The sequence below is a fragment of the Triticum aestivum genome, chromosome 4B (assembly GCF_018294505.1).
Source record: "Triticum aestivum cultivar Chinese Spring chromosome 4B, IWGSC CS RefSeq v2.1, whole genome shotgun sequence".
In the NCBI taxonomy this organism is placed as follows: Eukaryota; Viridiplantae; Streptophyta; class Magnoliopsida; order Poales; family Poaceae; genus Triticum; species Triticum aestivum.
In genome coordinates this window covers 617,096,625-617,102,616 of record NC_057804.1, presented here as the reverse complement: position 1 = coordinate 617,102,616, position 5,992 = coordinate 617,096,625, and positions in this window count along the sequence as shown.

Here is a 5,992-nt window from a genome sequence, read left to right as displayed (position 1 = left end):
ACAATGCCCCGTTTAGCACGAGTTGCCATGGCGTGAGATGGTGGCGGTGGAGGGGCCCGTGGCCGGCGGGTCCGGGGTGGATCCACCGCAACAGGAGCTGGCGACGGCATCGCCGGTGGTGACGCGGCTGCAGGAGGAGAAGGACTCCCAGCAGGGTCGCCCTCGGAGCTCCCAGCAGGGCGTTCGGCAGTAGCCCGGGCCCCAGGCGACCGGGGCGAGGTCGGTGGCGGCGATCGAGGCGAAGTCGGTGGCGGCGACCGTGGCGGCGGCGACGACGATCGTGGCGGCGACGGTGGAGTCGCGTCCGAGGTCACCGTGCCTGGCACGGTGAATGGCACCAACGAAACCGGCTGCTCAGCACCCTGCAAAAAATCATAAGTGTGCAGGGAAGGAGTAGGAGTTGATGAAGATGAAGGGGAGGCGAATGGAAAGGTTGACTCATCGAACACTACATGGCGAGAGATGATGATCTTTTGGGTGGAATGATCAAGGCAAAGATAGCCATGATGGCGTGATGGGTACCCTAGAAACACGCACGGCACGGAGCGAGGCACAAGTTTGTGCGGAGCGACGGCTATGGTGTTGGGGTAACATAGACATCCGAAAACCCTAAGACCAGCATATGCAGGATCTACGCCAAGTAAGACACGAAAGGGAATACGATCCGAGATGGCCTTTGAAGGCAGCCGATTATGCAACATAACGGCGGTGTGAAGAGCTTCAACCCAAAAACGAGGTGGCATACTGGCTTGGATAAGTAGTGTACGAGTAATGTCATTAAGAGTACGAATAATGCGTTCGGCTTTACCATTCTGTTGCGAAGTGTATGGACATGAAAAGGCGGAGTGCAATTCCATGGTGCTGGGCAAATGAACGGAGGAGTGAATTATCGAACTCACGACCATTATCACACTGAATAGCCTGCAAGCGTGCACTAAACTGGGTGAGCGCTAAAGCATGAAGGGACGACAAGTGCGAGAAAGCTTCGGACTTAGTCCATAGAGGGTACACCCGCGCATACTGAGTAAAATCATCGAGACAGACGAGATAATACTTAAAGCCAGAAATACTCTCAACAGGAGAGGTCCACAAATCACAGTGAATTATTTGAAACGGAGTAGTGGTTACACGATTGGTGGAAGAAAAAGGAAGACGAACATGACGACCTAACTGACAAGCATGACACAAGCTACTTTTATTCTTTTCCCTAGGAATAACCGAAGAACGAGCTAATGACTCCATGACGGGCTGCCCAGGATGCCCAAGCCGACGGTGCCAGAGTGCTGCATCGACGACGAGGAAGGCGTGTGGCTGGTTGGTAGAGGAAGGGCGGATGGAGTAGAGAGCTCCGAAGCTATTGCATCTGAGAATCTCGGTCCTGGATAGAAGATCCTTCACAGAAAAACCAAGAGGGTCAAATTCGACGGATACACGATTATCAATGGTGAACTGACGAACAGACAAAAGATTTTTAACTATGTTAGGAACTACTAAGACATTACGAAGGTAAAGAGGGCGAGAGGTAGTAGAAATAGGAAGACGTGCATGCCCGGTACCGGTGATTGGAAGAGTGGAACCGTTACCGACAATGACAGCACGACGAGAGGAGGAGGGGGGGGACACAGAGGTGAGCATACCGGGATCGGACGCAAAGTGGGAGGAGGTGCCGGTGTCCATCACCCACTCCCTGGAGGGTGCTTGCAGCCCCATGGTTTGGAACTGATGCATGAGCGCGGCCTGGTCCCATGAAGCCGAAGATGAGGCCGGTGATGATGGAGCAGTGCCGGGGAGGCCGTAGGAGAGCTGTCCAGGGGCGTAGCCGTAACCGTAGGGAGCAACGCCGTACGGGTTCTGGGCGTAGAACGCATGCGGCGACGGGGTGTGCCGGGGGGCGTAGCCGGAAGCAGCGCCATAGCCGGGCGGCGCGCGACCGAGCAGCCCCCCTTGGCCATAGGGCCACATCTGGATGGCGCCGTTCCAGGGATGTTGCGGTGAGGGCCAGGAAGGAGTGGCAGACTGCGGGGTCGCGGGCGCCGGGGTCTCCTTGGTGACTCCAGCGGCGGCCTTCTTCTTATTCTTTCCTTTTCCAGGAGCCTTGCCAGGGTTGCCGGTGTTGCCAGGGTTGCCGGTGTTGGTGAAGAGGGCCGTGTCTGAGTTGCGGGCGCGGCGGTTTTTGCACTTCATGTCTTGGAGCGCAAGCAACGAGCGGCACTGCGCAAAGGTCATCCCGGGCATGAGGGAGATGAGATCGGCGGCGGACTCGTATTGCTCGGAGAGGCCGTTGAGGCAGTGGACCACCATCTCGGCATCGTCAACGGGGGCGCCAAGATCCGCAAGCCCGTCGGAGAGGGATTTGACCTTCTGGAGATAGTCGGCCATACTCATCTCTCCCATCTTGACATCGCCGAGCTCGGCCGTAAGGTGGAGTTGGCGATTGATCTTGTGGTCGTTGAAGAGACCGTTGATGCTGTTCCAGAGATCGACGGCGAGGGGATCGTCGCCAGGCGTCATGACGGCGTCGAGGATACTGAGCGAGACAGACCCATAGAGCCAGGAGACGACGGTGGCGTCGAGGAGAGACCACTCCGGGTTCGGCGCATCGGGAGCATCGAAGTCGAGGTGATCCAGGAGGGCGTACTTGCGACAAGCGGCGCGGAAGAAGGTGCGCCACTGCCGGTGAACGCCGGTGTCAAGCGCGAGCTCGACGGGAACGTGGCCTTTGATGGAGTGGAGACCGACGGCTTGGGCGTGCAGCGAGGTCAAGGAGAAGGACCGCGCGCTCGTCCCGGATCCATCGGCGGCGGTCGCGAGAGGCAGCTTTGCCTTGGCGGCTTCGGCAGCCTCGGCGTCCTGGCGCTCCTTGGCGGCGGCCAGCGCCTGGTTCGTCGTGTCAGCGTCGGGTTGCGACATGGAGGCGGCGGTGTGGGCGCGACGGCGAGAGAGGTGGTGGTTTCGGCGGCAGCGGAAGGAGGAGGAGGGCGGCACAGGCTAGGGTTAGGTTTTTAGGCTCTATACCATGTAAGATTTGGGAAACCACACGTTGTGGTGCCTTGTATTGAACTATATATATAGGTTACAAGGCAGAGTTCGTATCATACAATATACGGACATCTATACAAGGACTATACATATACAACCATATAATTATACAAAATAATACGGTTATATATATTCTAACAGTTACTGGGCATCCCACCCGCAACTCATCAACATGGTTGTATGTAGTTATTTGCCGGTAGTCACTCTTCACTGAGAAATGTCCATTCTTTCAGGGAACCATGCACAAAAATACTGCCGGTTGCACAGAGAGGTACATATCTTGACAATCTCCTGAATATCGCTCGGAAAAAAGATCATCATATAACCTTTGTGGGTTCCAAGCACCGTGTTCATCAAAAAAGTCCAACACCCAATTAAACAGACATTCATGCTTGGGAGATATAGGACGAAAATCCGGAGCTCGCAGGATCCATGGATCTTGCCATGTTCTGATTTGAGAACCCCCCCCCCCCCCCCCCCCCCCCCGCACTGTCCTAACATGGCCTTGCTTTATAGGGTCCAAACCATGCTCAATAGCATTCCAAACAGTCGATTCATTGTCTGAGAAAACCATATTCGATAGGTTCCGATAGTACTTAGCACATAAACTTTCTAGCGCATCAATCAACCACTAATCTTGGTTGGCCAATAAAGCATGGTTAAAGGCTCTCATATCTCTTAATTCCATGCCATCCTTTGACTTTGGTTGCATCATTTTATCCCAGTTGAACCATGCCATTTTTATTGCCCCCTTCTCCACCCCCACCAATACTGCCACATCAAACGTGTTAAATCAGAACACACTGATAACATAGGTGGGGATGGCTTCGGAAACTGATGTGATAAGAAGCTATGGCGCCCAGTGACAAGCATTGCTCGCTCCAGTCCACTAACCTCTTCCGCAGTTTTTCTTATAGGGTCTCAACCCTAACCTTATGCATTCCGTCTCCTGGCATCGACAACCCTAAATATTTGGTTCAAAAACTTGTTGTAAATTTTCCAAAATCCTCTTCACTTCCTCCACAACAGGCTCCAAACAGTTATCAGAAAAAAGGATGAAACACTTCTCAGGGAATAAGTTGATAAGTTGACTGTCGCTGACGCATAAGTGTTCAACTAAGACCTATCTTGCATGTAGGATACATGCACGAAAAAATGGCAAAGAGTCATGGCAAACAAGAGGTGAGAAATAACAGGTACCTGATGACAAAGCTTGACACCTGCCAAACCATCCTCCGCCACTGACTTGTTGATGAGAGCTACCAGAAAGCGCGTCAACAAAAACCAAAAATGAAAACAGGAAGACTAGGTCACTTTGGCGGGGGCCCTCGAGGGCGTCAAGGATTGTAAGAGCTTTTCATTGAACTTCACCGAGTATTGCACTGACATCACAACAGCCATAATCGGAGAAATCCAGTTTGGAGAGAAACCCCACATAATTAACGCCTTATCCAAAGAAGCTCAGTCCATATGGTGATAGGCTTTAGAAAAATCCAGCTTGTAGGCACACCAAGTTGTACTTTCACATCCCCTAAAAAAAAGGTGTACTTTCACTTTTTCCATATTTTAAAATACATCAATATTATTTTGAGAAATACATGAACAAATTTTTTTGCGAAGGAAATACATGAAAGTTTGGTATAAGACATGAACATTTTTTATTTACCTGCACATATTTTTCAAATGCACTAGAAATTAAAGCTATGGACTGAGTTTTAAAATGACAACTTCTGGAATGCTAAAAGCATCTTCTTTCAATATTATTAAAACCGATCATTTTTTTCTGTTAAGACATGCATGTTGCATCGATGTTGCAATATATATTCGTGGTCTTTGAATCCAGGATTTATGTATAGCTAGCAGGGATGCACGGTAAGAGAAGGAAGCACGGTGCATCTTAGGTAAATTATGTACTATTAAATTTCTGGACGTATCTATTTTTTTTTCTTTTTTGCGAAAAGTGGACGTATCTACTTACCTAGGCGTTCCATCTTCATACTTAGTTAATTTTTGAGATGCTAAGCAATGCCAGTCGGCAGTCGCTTTACGTCCATGGTCGATCTCCCAGACGTACATATGCTGTCAATCACATGCATGCATCCTAGGTTGCCGCAACAATGAGTCAATGACCATCTTTCGCGGCTTTGATCAGTCACCTCTTCGGGCGCATCCTATAAATTCCCATGCAACACAGCCATACATCTAGTACCAAACTCACAGCGAGCTGCCCACATACATACTCGCCACACATACTGAACACATAGATCGGCAAATTAAGCTAGCATAGGCAGGCCTCAGGTACGTAGCAATGGCCAGGCCGGCGCCGTGCTTGGGAGCGGTCTCCATCGTACTGGTGGTGCTGTGCGCCGCCGTGTCCTCTGCGACCGCACAGCCGCGCCGCCCGCTGCCGCCGAACTCCCGGGTGATCCACCCTGGACGGTTCGGCAAGAGGACGCAGACTCTCACCTGCGACAATACCAAGAACAAGAGGAACCCCTGCGTGGCCACCTGCGACAAGCGCTGCCCCAACGAGTGCCTCGTCCTCTGCCCCAGCTGCAAGACATACTGCTGTAAGCATATATACATCCCCAATATTTCCCCAGACTCAAGCCATGCATCACGAGGACCTCCACGACCAACGGTGTGAGGGTCGAGCTTAAGGGTGTGTTCGACATCATGACTAAAGTAGTGCCCATCACGGAGGAGGACTCCCACATCCACAACTACGATGTGACAGAGGATGACATCCTTGCGCATTTGGACATTGGGTTCAAGTTCTATGGCCACACCGACAATGTTCATGGCATTCTAGGCCAGACCTACTGCTCCGACTACATCAACAAGCTCAACGTCTGTTCTAGTATACCGGTGATGGGTGGTGTAGCAAGCTATCACTAGTAGAAAAATGGTCAAATGTGAGACACATTAGTCCCGGTTTGTAACTGAACCGGTA